Here is a 17,900-nt window from a genome sequence, read left to right as displayed (position 1 = left end):
TAAAATTGCAATTATATGCAATTTAACTTTAAAAATACTAAACAAATTTGTAAAAATATTCAAAAATTATGCCAGCTATATTTTAATATAAATATGAGAATTCAATAAGTGAATCACCCAAAATGATAATTTTGGGGATAATTATTGGGGTTTTCTTGATAAAATAGGGCAATAAATAGATTTAAAAATCTATAAAAATTAAGAGAAAAATAGTAAAATCTTGGGACATACTTATATAAGCATAGACCTGCTATTTTGAAAGTATTTTTTATATGAAAAATATATAGGAAAAAATTGGGTATCAACATTTGGTCAGTATGATTTAGACGTGTATTGTTTGGTATGACAGGGCCCGATCCCGACCTTTATTTTAAGTGTGTACTATTAGAGGCTTGGACACAAATGTCATGTATACGAATGCTTATATGGCCTTGACGGCCTATATTTTGAGTTTACAAATGATCGTGTTGGCCTTGTAGGCTCGTATATCACATGTATAAATTTTTATACCAGGTTGGGTCATCCTATATTGAGTATTCCTCTATGTTTATTTGGGTTAGCTCATGACGGCCCGTTTGGACTATTTTCTGAGTAAAGTACAATTAGAAAGATATTTTATGTTGGTACCCGGTTAAGTAAGGTACTGGGTGCCTGTCGCAGCCCTTCAGTCTAGGTCGTGACAAAAGTGGTATTAGAGCAATTCTGTCCTAGGGAGTCTACAAGCCTTGTCTATTAGAGTCTTATTTATGGGTTTGTCGTGCACCATACTTATAAGTAGGAGTCTAGAGGGCATTTAGGGCTATCACTCTTTCTTCTTACTCTAGATCATGTGGTAGAGCTCAGTTGTAAGAAATCAATTTCTTAAACTCTATCTTATTCATAATACGACGATGCCTACATATAGAAAGACGATTGGTAAGAGATTGCATGTAGCTGTGAAAGAGTTGAGGTAAAGGAATTCGATTTTGCATCGTGCTTATGATGAGTAAATGTAACGTCTTCAGTACACCATGTGCATACTAGGATGTGTAAATTTTTGATAAGGAGCCTTAAGGCAAGAATATCTATCGAACCATATGGTGTAAAGCAATAAGAGATTCAGAAGATAGATACAAGTTTCAACAAGTAAAAGAAGCAAGGTGAAGAAGGGAACAAGGTACCCAATTTGTGAAGATGATCATTATCTACAATTCAGGAAAAGAGATATAAGCATTTTGAATTACCTTAGACAGTAACAGAGGTATGTACAATTAGTCATGCCTATCTCAGCTATACTCCATGGGAGCCAATGGATATAGTTTAAGAGAAGGACAGGATATCACGATCCATCTGGGGTTAAAGTAACCCAAAATGTTAGATGGATTGTGAGCATTAGCTGACATTCCGAAGGATATTTCGAATGTGCTAATAGATCTCCTTGTGAGACACCCAGAAGGTGCACTCCAAAATAGCACAGCTAGATATAAGTACTGCAAAGATAGGCACTAGAAGCCTCGAAGGGATAAATATTACCTTAGTATGACTCCCATCCCTACTAGAGAAAGAATGTTAGGCAACCCAAAGAGCCAGTAGGTGGAGCAAGGGGAGCTAAAAGCAAAAGAATGTCTTGTTCGAGCTTTCGGAATAAAGTAATAGATATAGATGTTAGCGGGAAATAAGAAGAAAGTTAATGAAGCATTATGAGTAAGATGCGATACATGGATGACAATGGTAGATCAAAAGATGAAAATATTACAGAATCTATAGTCAAGTAAAGGAAAGGACAAGAGGTGATAGGCCTTGAGACAACAAAAGCGTATAGGTCATAAAGTCATATCCTCATTTTAAAAAATAAGTTCGTGACTCCATCGTGACTTCCAGAAGGAAAAATTAAATCCCAGAGTAATAGGAATCAGTATGGGCTGGTAAATAAGATAAACTAAAAACAAATTAGGGACTGAGTGACTTGATAATAGTCGGCATCATGAGAATTTTAGAGATTGCATTCCAGTGATAGTAAAATGGACGATAGAAGAATAACCTTTAAAGGTCATTCAAGAAGACGCTTTCCTAAAGCAATAAAGGTAAGCAAAGTTAAGCTTAAGCGACTATATATGCCAGTTACACCCTCGTGAGTAAGGAAATTTGTTATCCTTAGTCCAGAAAGATTACCGCACGGCGAGTAAGGGTCATCGATGATGTGAGAAGATGCCAAAAATAACGAGATAAAACATCTATACGTAGATCATCGTAGCACTAAATCTTAGTACTCCCCAAAGGGAGGGGGTTATGGAGTGATGTGGCATTAAGTCAGAACTAAGTGGTTTTGGTAATTATGGAATGGTAAAGGAAGAATGTGATAAAATGAAAAATGGATGAGATTGCACTTATTCAAAGCCTACAGATATTCTACGATTCCAGAACATTATGTAGATACGACGTCAATGAGATAAAGTAAGGGTCCCGACCCGAGGTGTTATTGAATAATAAGGAGCCAATGCGAGAGGTAAGTTAAGTCAAAAGGAATAACCCAAGAAAGATTACGCGGAATATTGATTCGGTAATGGGCCAACGAGTAGTTAGTAGTTGATTCAGGAAGAGCCTAGATATGGCTAGGCAAGAGGATACAGATAAATCAATAGATCGTGCAAGACAAACAGAATGAACCCCAACATAGGGAATTCAGTCCCGCAAATATGACATCATAACCTTGAGAAATATTCAGATAGGAGTTGGGGTAGTTAAAGATACCGTATGAGTGTAACGGGAATAAAAGAGAGTGCCAATGGAAAGATAATCAAAATATCAGTTCAGAAGCAACCCTACAAGCACAAGGACGTGGAAGTAAGTAACTACGGATAATTATAGTGAAGGAAGGACATCAAAAGATCTGTAATAAGCTCGTAGCTTTATAAGAATCAGAGGGTCTTCCTTAAGTACCATAATGAAAGACTAGCTGAGGAAGTAAGGAAGAAGGCTTCAACCTAAGTTTAGTAACCCAAAGAGGGAATGGTCTTATAATAACAGTCTCACAACAACATTGCATGCACTCCATAAGAAAGTGGCACATATCATGGCTAATGAGCGGGAAATGAAACCAACAATAATATTCGATACTATATGAGTTGCACAAAATTCTGGCATGCGTGGGAACTAAGATAAGCTAAGTAAGCACGCAACAAGGAGGCAGAAAGACCAGGAAAAGTAATAGCTTACGTTTAAAGAAAGTTGAGAAGAAACTGAAGGAATTATTCAATTAATGATCCAGAGTTAGTTATATTGTGAATTCACTCAAGATTTCGGAGTATTATCCTTCCAGCACATATGTTAACAATCATACAACCGTAGAAGACTTCGGTAAAAGTTAAAAGAAAGAACTAAGTCCAGGTTATAGACAAATGATTGAATTGTTAGAAGATTGTATTATGGATATTCCATAGCATCCATGAAAGGCTAAAGTAATAACTAATATCAGGAGCTGCAGATCGGAAGATAGCTTAAGCCTACATAAAAGCCGATAAAAAAGACGAGGAAACTAAAAAGTTACAACAACAAAATAAATCAGGAGTCTGATTATTGGACCTAAAAAATTATAGAAATTGTGCTTGAGAACATGGCAGAATCACTCTTAATATCAGAGGTGCAAGAGAGATAATATAACCATATTCTATAATGGCTCTACAAGGAAGCCAGTTAGAAGAAGTACCAGTCTTATAAGAAGTCAGTATAAAGCTCTCACCGGATCGTGTATACACCAGAGGTGTAAGTATTATAATAGAGCTACAAGTTGTGAATATGGATTATACCTATGTGGAAAGGAGGTCATGAAAGAGATAGAAGATGTGATACGAGATTCTAAGGTAAGTAAGGTAAAAGTGAATAATGTACGAGATACTCAAATGTAGAAGGTTGGGAATAGTCTATACTTCGGATAGAAGGCTAGAAGCACTGAGATTTAGTATCAATAGCAGGGTCGACAGTGGCATATCTTCCCGCCTATGATTTTTAGGTATCGAGAGGTCTAGTTAAAAGAGTAAAGAAGAGTTTGAGATGATGTGAAGTCTCGCTTGATGTTCCAGAAAAGCATAAAGAAATCAGTCGCAAGCTAAAGTATGGTAGAGCGACTAGGTTTATGAAGACAGGAGAAAGGATAAGAAAAGGCAAGTGAGAAGGTGACAAAAATGTAAGTTCTCGGGATTAAGCCCATGAAAACAAAAGAGCTGGTGGTTTCTCTAAGTTATACAAAGTTTAGTATAGCCTGAATGAACCCAAAAGAGTTTAAGACTGGTAGCATATAGAAGAAATAAAATGATGCCCTGGAAGTAGAATAAGGGTGTAATTTTGACAGATAAAGGATAACGTTTGAGCCTTTAATTGATTAATGATTTGAAGAGTATTTCATGAATTGTATGGGATTAAAATACCCACGTAAGGTAAATTACATTGGGATACTATGAAATACGATAATGGAAGCATGGTATTGCCCCTAAGTGGATCAGTCTAATCACTTCATATGTTCTCCAATGAGATGCAAGCCCTAGTGGCAAGGTATTATGTAAGAAGTTTCAATTATCAGTGGTAGATTATAGATCGATATTGAGGTGAATCAACAATGGATGGATAAAAGTTACAAAGTATGAAATAAGGTTAGGCTTTCATTCTTAAGATGAACAATAATGAGGAAACTTTAAAGGACTTAGACTTATGCATATAGAGTAAGCAATGAGAGTAAGCTGGAATTTGATAGCAGACCTCAACAACGATAAATCGAAGAAAGAGCTATGGTACAGTATGACCTATCTTGATGTAGTAAAGTCATACGGATGGATAAATGAATCTATAAAATAAGGTATAACAATATTCATAAGTTCAACAAAGTACCGAGTGAAGAACTTCAGTATACCTATAGATGCCTAGAGGGACATCTTGTCAAGCTCTGTATATGTTCACAAAGTAAGGCCTAGAGATTGGCTAAAAGCTGGAGGAAAAAGGAGAGAAGAGTCGCATAGGCGCGCACTTACAAGGTCAGAATCATACAAGCTACATGAAAGAAGGTAGCAACAGTTACGAGATTGGAAAGATTCCGACCACAAGTCGTGGCGTGAGAAAGAGGCCTAAAGGGGGAAATTCCCTGGCCTTTAGATTTATTCATAGAACAATTGTCTAAATGGCAATGAGAGTATTCAGGTATTCACAAGAGCTATAAGTTATGAAAATGATAAGTAAATCAGTCAACATTCGAGGACGAATGTTCCAAAGGAGAGAATGATGTTACACCCCTTGTTTTCGTACGTGAAAGTACACCATAAATAAATTAATGAAATCTCGGAAATGAGATGTTACATTCTGCATTATTGTACGTTAAAGTTTTGTCATAAGTTAATCGACGCAAGTTTGGGAATGAGATTATTTTGAGATTATAGTCATTACGCCATTTCAAACAACTGATGAGTAAAATCGTGAAGGTGAGAGGGTAGAAAATCGAAGAAAATGAGTTTCATCGAAGTTTGACATTTTGGAAAAAATATGGTACGAGCTATAATACCCGATATTTTATGGACTAGTGCCATACAAGGTACAATATGACCATGATAGTAAGGTGTATAAGGTATGTTAAAAGTGAGTAGTATTTTAAGCAAGTGGAGATAATTATTAATTATGTGGGTAATTGATTAATTATTGGGTAATGGGACATTACCTAGTTAATTAAGGAGTTGTGGGTGATTAATTAAAGAATGTGGTTGAGATAAACCGTCCCCCACGTGGCAACAACCCAATTCAAGAAATGTGACTCTTAAGTTACTATACTATGTGGCAAGATTAGAAATGTGAAAAAGGTGAGTCATTATTTTGATAATTTCAATATTACAACTTCTTTGTATAGGGTACTCAAGAATGACATTGATACACTTCTCTTCCTTAATCAAACGAAAGGGTGTTTGTTGGAATTTAGGCCTTATATTCGTGTATCAAATTGCCCACAGTTGTTAACTCACAATTGTAGCTAGCTTCATGATCCTTGCTACTTGTATTTATTCTCTTTACAAATTAATTAAAGCTCTTCACTACTTCCACTCTCACATCTTATTTTCTTATGTTTTTTTGTCTTCACTTTTCTATTTTTTGTATGTTTAAACGTGCAAGTTAATACCCTTCTTGTGTCCATTCTGGAGTAGACAAAGGAAGTGGCGTGAAAAGTGGTATTACTACTTAATAAAAGCTCGAGGAATTTTGTTGAGAACCTTACAACTTCATGTAAAGCACTTCTGACTTGTTTTTGCGATTATACTACGTAATAGCAATGGAATTTTATGATTCTAAGGAGTACGGTGCAATCCTTCTCAAGAATATCATATGGATTGTTCTCTATTTCGATCTCACAGTTACATATTTTGTCGCAATCAACGTGTGTTGGAGGGATTGTCAAGAGAATCGGTTCAAGTATGTTAAGGCTATCCCTTCTTTTTTTGGCATGATCTATACGACACAAACGAAACGAGTAAATTCACAACTTCCATAAATTACACTATTCGTAAATATGCTATAAATGCGTATATCCTTAGTTTCCCATAAGTCTTATTATTCTATCATATGTTCATGGGTCTCAGAATATACGCAAGTTGATAAAGTCTATTTCATGATATTAATCGGAAGCATAATGGTCTTATGACACTCCGAAAGATTTTATTGACGCACTTATCATGCATTGCATTTATTTACATTGACTCATGACCAGATGATGCTATATATGCGTATATATGTATAATATATGTATATGGGATATGGGAAAAGGTTACGGCATTATATACGCACCACCACCTGATCAGTTGGTATACGTTGATGATTTTGCCCACGGTGGTTGAGATGATTTGATGGGATGCCTTTAGAGACTTGATGATGTTATGAATACATGTACCTATGTACGACATGGCATTCATATGCATATGCATGACACTATAAGTATTTCATGATTTACAGAATTGTCCAGACTTACATGTTGAATTATTTATTCTATATTTCTTCCATGTCTTTTATGTACTTATTTATGTGCCTTACATACACGGTACATTGTTTGTACTGACATCCCTTTTGCTTGGGGATGCTGCGTTTCATGCCCGCAGGTCCCAATAGACAGGTCGAGATTCCTCCAAGTAGGCTATCAACTCAGCGGAAGATGTTGGTGCGCTTCATTTGCTCCGTAGTTGCTTGTTTGGTCAGTATTATTTAGACGCATATTGTTTGGTATGGCAGAGCCCTGTCCCGACCTTTATGTTAAGTGTGTACTCTTAGAGGCTTGTATACAAATGTCATGTATACGAATGCTTGTATGGCCTTTGTTGATACCCAATTTTTTCCTATATATTTTATATGTATAAATACTTTCAAAATAGCTTATATATGCATATATAAGCATGCATAAGATTTTTATAATTTTTCTATAATTTTAAAAAAATTAAATTTATTTATTTCCTCCCCTTTTACTCATAAAATCCCCAATAATTATCCCTTAAATTATTGTTGGGGTGATTTAAGCATTTAAATTCTATATTTATGTCAAAATATTGTTAAAATATTTTTTGTGCATTTTTATAATTGCACTTTGTATTTTAAAAACTAAATTGCATATAATTACAATATTAGCCTTATTAATGTACAATTACATTTATATGCATAAAATTGATCTTCTATATTTTTAAAATGTTAAATATATATTTTAAACCATTTTAGTATACAAATTATTTTCCAGAAATTATCTATTATTTATTATAAATTATATGGGGATAAATTGGCTATTTAAAACGTAGCCAGATTTGCATTTCAATTTTAGCCCAATTTTAACCCAACCCAGCCCAATTCCTAATCAGACTACCCTACCTAAGCCCTAATTACCCCTACCCGACCCAAAGCCATATTAAATCCTGGCCATTGATCTAAATGATCAACGACCCTCGTCCGTTCTTACCATTTTTAATTCCAACGACCCCTAACCCTAGCTCATTATTCAGATACCGCCACCTCTTTATTTTCTCATCTCCTCTCCTCTCTCAACCACTCAACCTAACCCTAGCTCCTTTAATCGTCGACCTTCTTCTCCGGTCTTCTCCGGTGATCTCCTTTCAACTCCTAAGCCTCTAATGGCTCCTCTAATGCTATGCTTGCCTTCTCTAAGGTCTTCAAGGGCCCTGTGCCACACCGACTTGCATCTAGGGTTTGCTATTTGTCTGTTCTTGGCTAATTCAGTGTGATTTCAAGCAAAATCATGTTGTGCTTGTTACGATCCTTGGGATTCTAGGCAGGTTCCTTCATCTCTATTTGGGTTTCTTCTGAAACTGTAACGACCCGACCGGTCGTTTTGAGCTTTTACACTTTGCTTGTCATTTCTCGAGCATGACTTACCCCGTGTGATAGATTATGACTTATGTAAATCGTTGGTTTTGGTTTTCAGGGTAATCGAAATGAATTTGGAAGAACGGTTCTTAGTTTGAAGCTTGAAATTTGAAAAAGTTTGACCAAGATTTGACCTTTTGGTATATGATCTTGTATCGAAATTTTTATGATTTGGTTAGCTCCGTTAGGTGATTTGGGACTTAGGAGCGTGATCGAAATGCAATTTGGAAGTTCTTGGATATCTTAGGCTTGAATCCGATGCGATTTTGGTGTTTTGATGTTGTTTGGAGTGTTCCGAAGGTTGGAACAAGTTCGAATGAGGTTATGGAATATGTTAGCATGTTTGGTTGTGATCCCAAGGGGCTCGGGTGCGTTTTCGGATTGATTCCGGACTATTTTTCCTTCATGTTTCACTGCTGTGTTCTGCTGATATCTGGTGCCTCAGTTCTTCATCGCGTTCACGAGGCACGTGTTGCGAACACGTAGTGTATTCGCATGGTAGCAGCAAATTGCTTTCACGATCGCGAAATGTGTCCCGCATTCGTATAGTGTTAGGGGAGGACTCCTTCGCATTTGCGTATGGCATGTCGCGTTTGCATAGAGTCGGGCTAGGAGCTATACTGGAGAACCTTTCTTCATCACGTTCGCGAGTCTTGGGACGCGTTCGCATAGCTCTATATCCAATGTGTATCGCATTCGCGAGGCTGGGGTCGCGAACGCATAGAGCATTTTTGATGGCTGGTGTTTTTGTTCATCGCAAACGCGATGGTTATCCCGCGCTCGCGAAGAAGGGTTTTGATGTTTGGGCAGAATGTTTAAATAGCCATTGTCCGCGATTTTGGGGCTAACTTTCACCATTTTTGGGCGATTTTGGAGATTTTTGAGAGGATTTGAAGAGGGATTCAAGAGATAACACCTGGAGGTAAGATTTTTGAACTCAATACTCGATTCTTGTGTGAATTCTACCTAATTAATCATGGAAATTAAGCCTAAAATTGAAGAATTAGGGCTTGAATTTGGAGAGTGAAAATTGGGGATTTGAAGGGGCAATTGAGGTCCGTTTTGATGTTCTTGGTATGTATAGATGATAACTAGGGATTTTGATACATTTTATACTCCTTCTTGATTATGTTTTGATTAGAAATTTGTACAAAATAGTCCTAAAAGGCTCACAAGTTGTGCTTGATTGCAGGTTTGATCAACAAAGTGACAAGATATCAAAGATCAGCTCAAAAAGGAGTGAAACTTGCGCAAGTACCAAGACAAGACAAAGCTCAAGCAAAACAGGCCCAATGCGTCCGCATACCATTTTGTGCGGTCTGCACAGGTGAGGTTCAGAGAGGTTGATTTCTAGGCCAATAGGCAATGCGACCGCATGAGATTTAATGCATTTCGCATTGGAGTCACCACGGCTGCACTCGATTTAGTGCGGTCCGCAGAACCAAGGATCAGAGAGGTACCAGTTTGGAGATTGAAGCCAACGCGATCCACGCTCCATTTCATGCGGACCGCACTAGAAGCCACCGCGGCTGCACTTGATTCTGTGCGGTCCGCATTGCCCGAGTTCAGAGAGTTGGATTTTCAAGTTCAGAGCCCTAGTGCGGCCGCACGTGATTTTGTGCGGTCCGCACTAGCCCCACAGGGGTATTTTTTTCTAGATTTTTTAGCTTAGTATAAATAGCTTCTTTTCCCTATTTTTAGGTTATCAGATAGATTTTGTACTGAGCTGCGCTCGTGACTTCGATAGTTTTAGCTATTTTGAGCAATTTTAGCTTCATTTCTACATTGAATCTTCTAGTTTATCTTAGAAATTAATTAATATGAGTTTTTATTCATCTATTTCTTTGTTTTCTTCTTCAATTATGAGTAGCTAGACCTATAAGCTAGGGTTGTGGCTCAACCCTAGTGTGAGTAATTGATGGATCTTGTGTTTTAGGGCTAGATTGACTATGGGTGTTTGATATTTGGGCTAATTTCATGTTTAATTGCTGAATTGGTGGCTGCAAATACTAGTTTGTGTTTAGTTGACTTTGGCTTTTCTTGAGAAAGAGAGCCTAAGTCTATGAAATTGGTCCAACAAGGAATTGGGGCGTACTTAAGAGTTTGATAGCCCCAATTAAAGGGTTAAACCTAGAGATAATAATACTTGACTTGAACCTTGATTGCTTGTGCAAATTTGCATACCCAATTGGTCTTGAGAAAGTCAATTCGGGCAAAAATCACTCGAACCACCGAGAGGTATAGAGTGGGTAAAATCATGTAACGGTTATGTCATACTCCCCAAATATGTCAATCATGCCTTAGACTCAAGTATTCGTCAATTGACCACCTAAGTGAAAGTTACTACCCTATTGCCTTTTAATCATTTGAACAACTTGCAATAGTTTACTCTTAGCTTATTCTAGTTTAACTTTGCATTGTAGTTTGATAAAACTAGAAGTAAAACAAAACCCAAAAATGTTTAGAAGTGTAATTTGGAACACATACACAACTCTCGCTACTCAATAGTAGTGCAGGGTTGGCCTCGATCAACTTTTTGGCGTCGTTGCCGGGAGCTAACGGTTTTGGATATCTATCTAACTAGTTTTGTGTATTGTTCTTCTCTCCTTCTTTATTACTAATTTATGTGTGTCACGACTTCAGGTACCAAATGGCAGAAAACAACGCCAATGACCCTCTTGGAAATGTAATTGCGGGGGAGGAGGTAGATGACGTCGGAGATGATGAGGTGCCTCTTGTACCTCAAGGACACCGCATAGGCCACCAGGCCAATGTTAATGCAAATGACAATATTCCAGACCCTCCCCTTCCACCTCCAAGAGTGGCTCCTAGAGTGCTTCCGAACCAAGGCTATGCAAGTGCTATTGTCCAACCCCGAATCCGGGCGAGCAATTTTCAAATAACCAATGTGATGCTAACTTTGCTAAAGCAGCGTGGGTATTTTACGGGTGCTGCAGATCAAAATGCTTACAAACATCTCAAGGGGTTCGTGGATACATGTTGGGGGAGTAAGCAAACTAACGTGTCAGGGGATGCTCTCCGGTTGAGACTCTTCCCATTTTCACTTAGAGGGAAAGCACTTGATTGGCTTGAGCGACTTCCCAACCATTCTATCACTATTTGGGATGAGTTGGCGAATAAGTTCATTGCAAAAATTTTCTCACCGGGGCATATGGCTACATTGAGAGATGAGATCTTGGCGTTCAAGCAAGAGCCCATGGAACCTTTGCATAAGATTTGGGAGCGTTATAGAACAATGGTTAAGGAATGCCCCAACAATGATATGACCGAGGCGATGATCCAAAAGACTTTCTACCGGGTATTAACACCACAAACCAATGCATAGTGAACCAACTTTCTGGGGGCAACTTAAAGAAGCTGTCTTATGATGAGGCTGGTGACATTCTTGACGAGATGGCTGACACTTCTTCTGCTTGGAAAAGTAGAGCCAATGTGCCCCAGGGTGACCCCACGGTTATTCATTTGCACAAGGAATTTCATGATCATGGGCAGACGATAGCTGAGTAGACAACTACAATGAACCAACTAGAAGAGGCACAATTGCAACAAGTTCAAAATCCTCGCCAAGTGAATTCCATGGAGGGTGTTAACATGCTTGTCAACAAAAGAGGACAAAGAGGTCAACAGAACCAAGGGAATTCAGAGCAATTTGACAATGATTGTGGTGGATTTCAAAATGATGGTTATGATGAACAAAGTGAAGAGGTGCAATACGTGAATAATTATCAAGGTCAAAGAGGCAATTCTTCCAACCAACAACAATGGAGACCCCAAGGCAATTGGGGTAATCAACAACAAGGCAATGGTAATTGGGGGGACAACAACCAAAACAACAACTGGGGCAATCAGAACAATAATCAAAACAACCAAGGAAATTGGAATGGTAATAACAACAATTGGGGTAGTAATAACAATCAAGGTGGATGGAACAATGGAAACCAAGGAAACCGGGGGCAAGGCTTTCAAAGGCCCCCAATGTACCAACAACCAAACAATCCACCCCCATTTCCATCTCAAGGTCCTAGTTCTTCTAGCAATGATATGGGAAGAATTGAAATGATGTTCGAACAGATGATGAAGAAGAATGCGGACTCAGATGCTCAATTGGCTTCCCACAATACCTCTATCAGAAACTTGGAGGTGCAGTTAGGCCAAATCTCACAGTCTTTAAATACTCGCACTAAGGGTGCTCTACCAAGTTATATGGTAGTGAACCCGAAGGGTGGGAACAATAATGTTATGGCGGTAACAACAAGAAGTGGGAGAGGTGGTGATATGCATGCCTCCAAACAAAAGCAAATTGTGGATGATGATGTTGAGATGCAAGAAGATGAAGTTCCTTTGGTGGTTGAAAATGTGATTAATGAAAATGTGAATGAAGAAGTGAGGATTAATATTCAAGATGTCAAGGTGGAAACTCAAAATGATGTGAACCCATCTAGGGAACACATAATAGACATGCCAGAGCCGGTTGTGCCTACAGCCAAGGCTTCTTTGCCAAGGGCACCTCAACCTTATCTTCAAAGGCTTGCAAAGCAGAAAAATGAGAATCAATTTAAAAAGTTCATTGACATGATGAAGAGCTTATCCATTAATGTGCCTTTGGTAGAGGCTCTTGAACAAATGTCGGGCTATGCTAAATTCATGAAGGACTTGGTTACAAAGAAGCGTTCTATGGATTGTGAAACTATAAAGATGACTCACCAGGTTAGTGCTATAGTGCATTCAATGGCCCCAAAGCTTGAAGATCCCGGTGCTTTCACCATTCCTTGCACCATTGGGAGTGCAAATTTTTCTAAGGCTCTATGTGATTTGGGGGCTAGTATCAATTTGATGCCTTACTCAGTTTTCAAAACCTTGGGTATTGGGCAACCTAGGCCGATTTCCATGAGATTACAAATGAACGATGAAGTGACTATTGTGTATTATTGATGATGTGCTTGTCCGGGTGGACAAATTTATCTTGCCAGATAACTTTGTGATCTTGGACTACGAAGTGGACTATGAAGTTCCTACCATATTGGGAAGACCTTTCCTTGCCACGGGGAAGGCCTTAGTTAATGTGGAAGTAGGGGAACTTACCTTCCGGGTGGGTGATGAAAAGGTGGTCTTTCATGTGTGCAAATCAATGAAGCAGCCCAATAGTACCGAGGTGTGCACTTTTGTGGACCTCGTCACAGTAGTGATAATTGATGACACCAGTGCAATGATCAATGTGGAGGCCGTATTATTGAATCTTGATGTTAATGAGGATGCAAGCCGAGTGGAGTGCGTGAATGCTTTACATGGAATGGGCTCTTACTCTTATGAGCCTAAGAAATTATCTTTGGACCTCGAGAATAGAAAGAATCCACCAATAAAACCTTCAATTGAGGAGCCTCCGGTGTTGGAGTTGAAACCACTGCCTCCATACCTTAAGTATGAGTTCTTAGGCTCAAATTCTACTTTTCCAGTTATTCTTTCTTCTTGCCTAACTAACATGCAGGTTGATGCCATATTGGCGGTGCTTCAAAAGCGAAAAAAGGCAATTGGATGGACTTTAGCTAATATTCAGAGGATAAGCCCCGCATTTTGTATGCACACGATTATTCTGGAAGATGATGCAAAGCCCTCCTTGGAGCATCAATGGAGGTTGAACGAGGCAATGCAAGAAGTGGTGAAAAAGGAGGTGATCAAGTGGTTGGATGTCGGGGTTGTGTACCCCATCTCTAATAGATCTTGGACTTCACCGGTGCAATGTGTACTGAATAAGGGTGGCATGATCGTGGTTACAAATTCACAAAATGAGTTGATTCCTACAAGAACCGTCACCGGTTGGAGGTGGACTACTGCAAGTTGAATAAAGTGACCCGCAAAGATCACTTTCTTTTGCCTTTTCTTGATCAGATGTTAGATCGACTTGCTGGGCGTGCCTTCTACTATTTCTTGGATGGGTATTCTGGGTACAACCAAATCTTGATTGCTCCGGAAGATCAGGAGAAGACCATATTCACTTGTCCATATGGCACCTTTGCCTTTTCTAGGATGCCTTTTGGGTTATGTAATGCACCGGCTACATTTCAGCGGTTTATGATGACCATTTTCATCGATATGGTGGAATATATTTTGGAGGTGTTCATGGACGACTTTAGTTTTGTGGGGGATTCATTTGATGAGTGCTTGAAAAATCTTGATAGGGTCTTGGCCCATTGTAAAGAAACCAATCTTGTTCTCAATTGGGAGAAATGTCACTTTATGGTGGAAGAGGGGATAGTTCTTGGGCTTAAAATTTCAAAGCATGGTATTGAGTTAGACAAAGAAAAAATTGATGTGATTTCAAGGCTCCCTCCCCTACATCTGTCAAGGGAGTTCGAAGTTTTCTTGGGCATGCGGGGTTCTACCGAAGATTTATCAAAGACTTTTCGAAGGTAGTGAATCCCTTGTGCAAGTTGTTGGAAAAAGATGCTAAGTTCGTGTTTGATGAAAAATGTATGCAAGCCTTTGAACTTCTCAAGCATAAGTTGACCATCACTCCTATCATTATCGCACCTAATTGGAGCTTGCCCTTTGAGCTCAGGTGTAATGCGAGCGATGTTGCGGTTGGGGTAGTTTTGGGTCAAAGAGTAAACAAAATATTTCATCTGGTGTACTATGCGAGCAAGACAATGAATGATACTCAAGTGAACTACATGGTGACCGAGAAAGAACTTTTGGCTATTGTGTTCGCAATGGAAAAATTCCGGCCGTATCTTATGGGTGCTAAGGTTATTATTCATACCGCTTATGTCGTACTCCGGTACTTGATGACGAAGAAGGATTCCAATGCTAGACTGATGTGATGGGTCTTGTTACTTCAAGAGTTTGATTTGGAGATTGTGGACCAGAAGGGTAGTGAGAACCAAGTGGCGGACCACTTGTCCCGCTTGGAGGATGAGGGGAGGCCTCGTGATGGCCTAAAGATCAATGATTCATTTCCCGATGAACAACTCTTTCGGTGTCGATGAATGATATGCCATGGTTTGTCGATGTTGCTAATTTCCTTATGACTGGTATAATCCCGTGTGAGCTCTCTTCTAACCAAAGGAAGAAGCTCAAGCGGGATAGTTTGGATTTCTATTAGGATGAGCCATACTTGTTCAAGATTTGCACTGATGGTATGATCAGAAGGTGTGTCCCGAAGGAAGAGCAATTGAGTATCTTGGAGACTTGTCATTTCTCTCCCTATGGTGGCCATCATGGCGGGGCAAGGACGGCTTCCAAAGTTCTTAGTTGTGGGTTTTATTGGCCAACTTTTTTCAAAGATGGGGGTGATTTTGTGAAGAGATGCAATGAATGCCAAAGAGCAAGTGGAATTTCGACAAAAAGATGAGATGTCTCTCAATACTATCCTTGAGGTTGATATTTTTTATGTATGGGGCATTGATTTTATGGGCCCGTTTGTTAGCTCATGTGGGAACACATACATTCTTGTGGCGATGGACTATGTTTCAAAGTGGGTTGAAGCCATGGCTTTGCCCAACAATAAGGCTCGTATTGTTGTTGCATTTCTCAAGAAGAGCATTTTTACAAGGTTTGGTACTCCTCGTGCAATCATAAGTGATGGGGGGTCTCATTTTTGCAATAGAGCTTTTAACACTTTGCTTTCAAAGTATGGTGTCAATCACAAAGTTTCTACTCCTTATCATCCTCAAGAAAGTGGTCAAGTTGAAGTCTCCAATAGGGAAATCAAAAGCATATTGTCAAAGACGGTAAATGCAAATAGGACCAATTGGTCAAAGAAGTTGGGTGATGGTCATTGGGCTTATAGGACTACTTACAAGACTCTGATTGGTATGTCTCCGTATCGGTTGGTGTTTGGGAAAGCTTGCCATCCACCGATTGAGTTAGAGCACAAGGCCATGTGGGCTTTGAGGAAACTAAATCTTGAATGGGATGTTGCAGCCAATCTTCGTGTGGAGAAACTCAATGAACTTGATGAATTCAAATTAGATGCCTACTCCAGTTCATCCTTGTACAAGGACAAGATGAAGTACCTTCATGATAAATATGCTCGTAGCAAGGAGTTCAAAGTAGGTGATTTGGTTCTCTTGTTCAACTCTCGGTTAAATCTGTTTCCGGGAAAGCTTAAGTCTAAATGGAGTGGACCTTTTGAAGTGGTGTGTGTGACCCCGTTTGGTGCACTTGATTTAAAGAACAAAAATGGGAAAGTTTTCAGAGTGAATGGGCATAGGGTCAAGCACTACTTGGGAAAAGTTGATGACAGCCACGTGGTGGCACTTCTTCATCTCAAATGATTTTATGGTAACTTGCGTCGTGCCGCGATGTTTAATCAAACGCTTCTTGGGAGGCAACCCATGTGTTTTTCTTCTTATTTTTATTTGATTTTTCTTGTAGTATAAGATTTATTTTTGGACTAACTCGTTGTGAGATGCTACAGGATTGTGTTGATGCAGTGCAGGACATAGTGGAAAAAGTGTTCAGGTCTCTGAAGTTTTCAATGCGGACGCACTACATTTAGTGCAGACCTTACTGATGAAGGACGAAAAGTTCAGCTCTCTGAAGTTTGCCACCGCAGCCGCATTACATTTTGTGCGGTCCGCATTGGGTTGGTAAGCTGGGTCCCAGGTCCTTTTTCTATAAATAGGGCCTGAGGTCCTCCTTTTACACTTTTCGACCCTTTGCTCTCAGAACTCATAGAAGCACTATTCATCTTTTCTTTTTCTCGTAATTAACTTCTTGGACTCGTTTACCTTCAGTTCATCTCACATCTGGTACCAATAACTTCTTTTTAATTGTTTTAATTTTGTTATTTTCTTTTAATTTTTGTTTTTCTTGTTTTTCTTCTGTTGTTCTCGTATTTCTTTTAATTTGGTAGTTTAGAGTAGTTAATTCCTTGTTAAAGTTAGAATTAGGTAGTGAATAACACTGGGCACACACATAGGAACCTTTCTTAGGTGTAAAATTGGACTTAAAATCAAAATACATTGAACCCTAAGTTAGTGCTGCTTTTGGGCACTCAGTACAGACCGCGGTCAAGTCTGTGCAGTCCGCAGTGCTCTTGTGCAGTCCACAATGGAATTTTGTGCGGACCGCATTGCTGAAAGTCCTGAAACTTGATCTTCGAGGACCACGTCCGCATTGTATTTTGTGCGGTCCGCAGTGCCTCAATGCGGACCGCATTGCCATTTTATGCAGGCCGCGGAGCAATTGTTCAGAGAGTGGGTAGTCTGAACCCCACCTCTGTGCGGACCGCATTGGAATTTTGTGCGGTCCGCACTGACCTCTGTGCGGCCGTACTACATTTTGTGCGGTCCGCACTGTGTAGTGTCTGCAACTTTTCTGCAACCTTTTCTTTTCTGCAACTATGATCTTAATTACTTCTACTGATACTAACAAGCCTAATGGATATTGTTTGGAGACAATGGTAAAACAAAGAGGAAAGGTTTCTAAACAAGCTGGTGGAGGTGAATCCTCCCAGGGAGGGAAATAGAAAATGATAAGATTGACTCCTCAAGCCCGGCAAAACATTAAAA

This window comes from Nicotiana sylvestris, chromosome 3 (assembly GCF_000393655.2).
Source record: "Nicotiana sylvestris chromosome 3, ASM39365v2, whole genome shotgun sequence".
Classification (NCBI taxonomy): Eukaryota; Viridiplantae; Streptophyta; class Magnoliopsida; order Solanales; family Solanaceae; genus Nicotiana; species Nicotiana sylvestris.
This window is presented reverse-complemented; position numbering follows the sequence as displayed.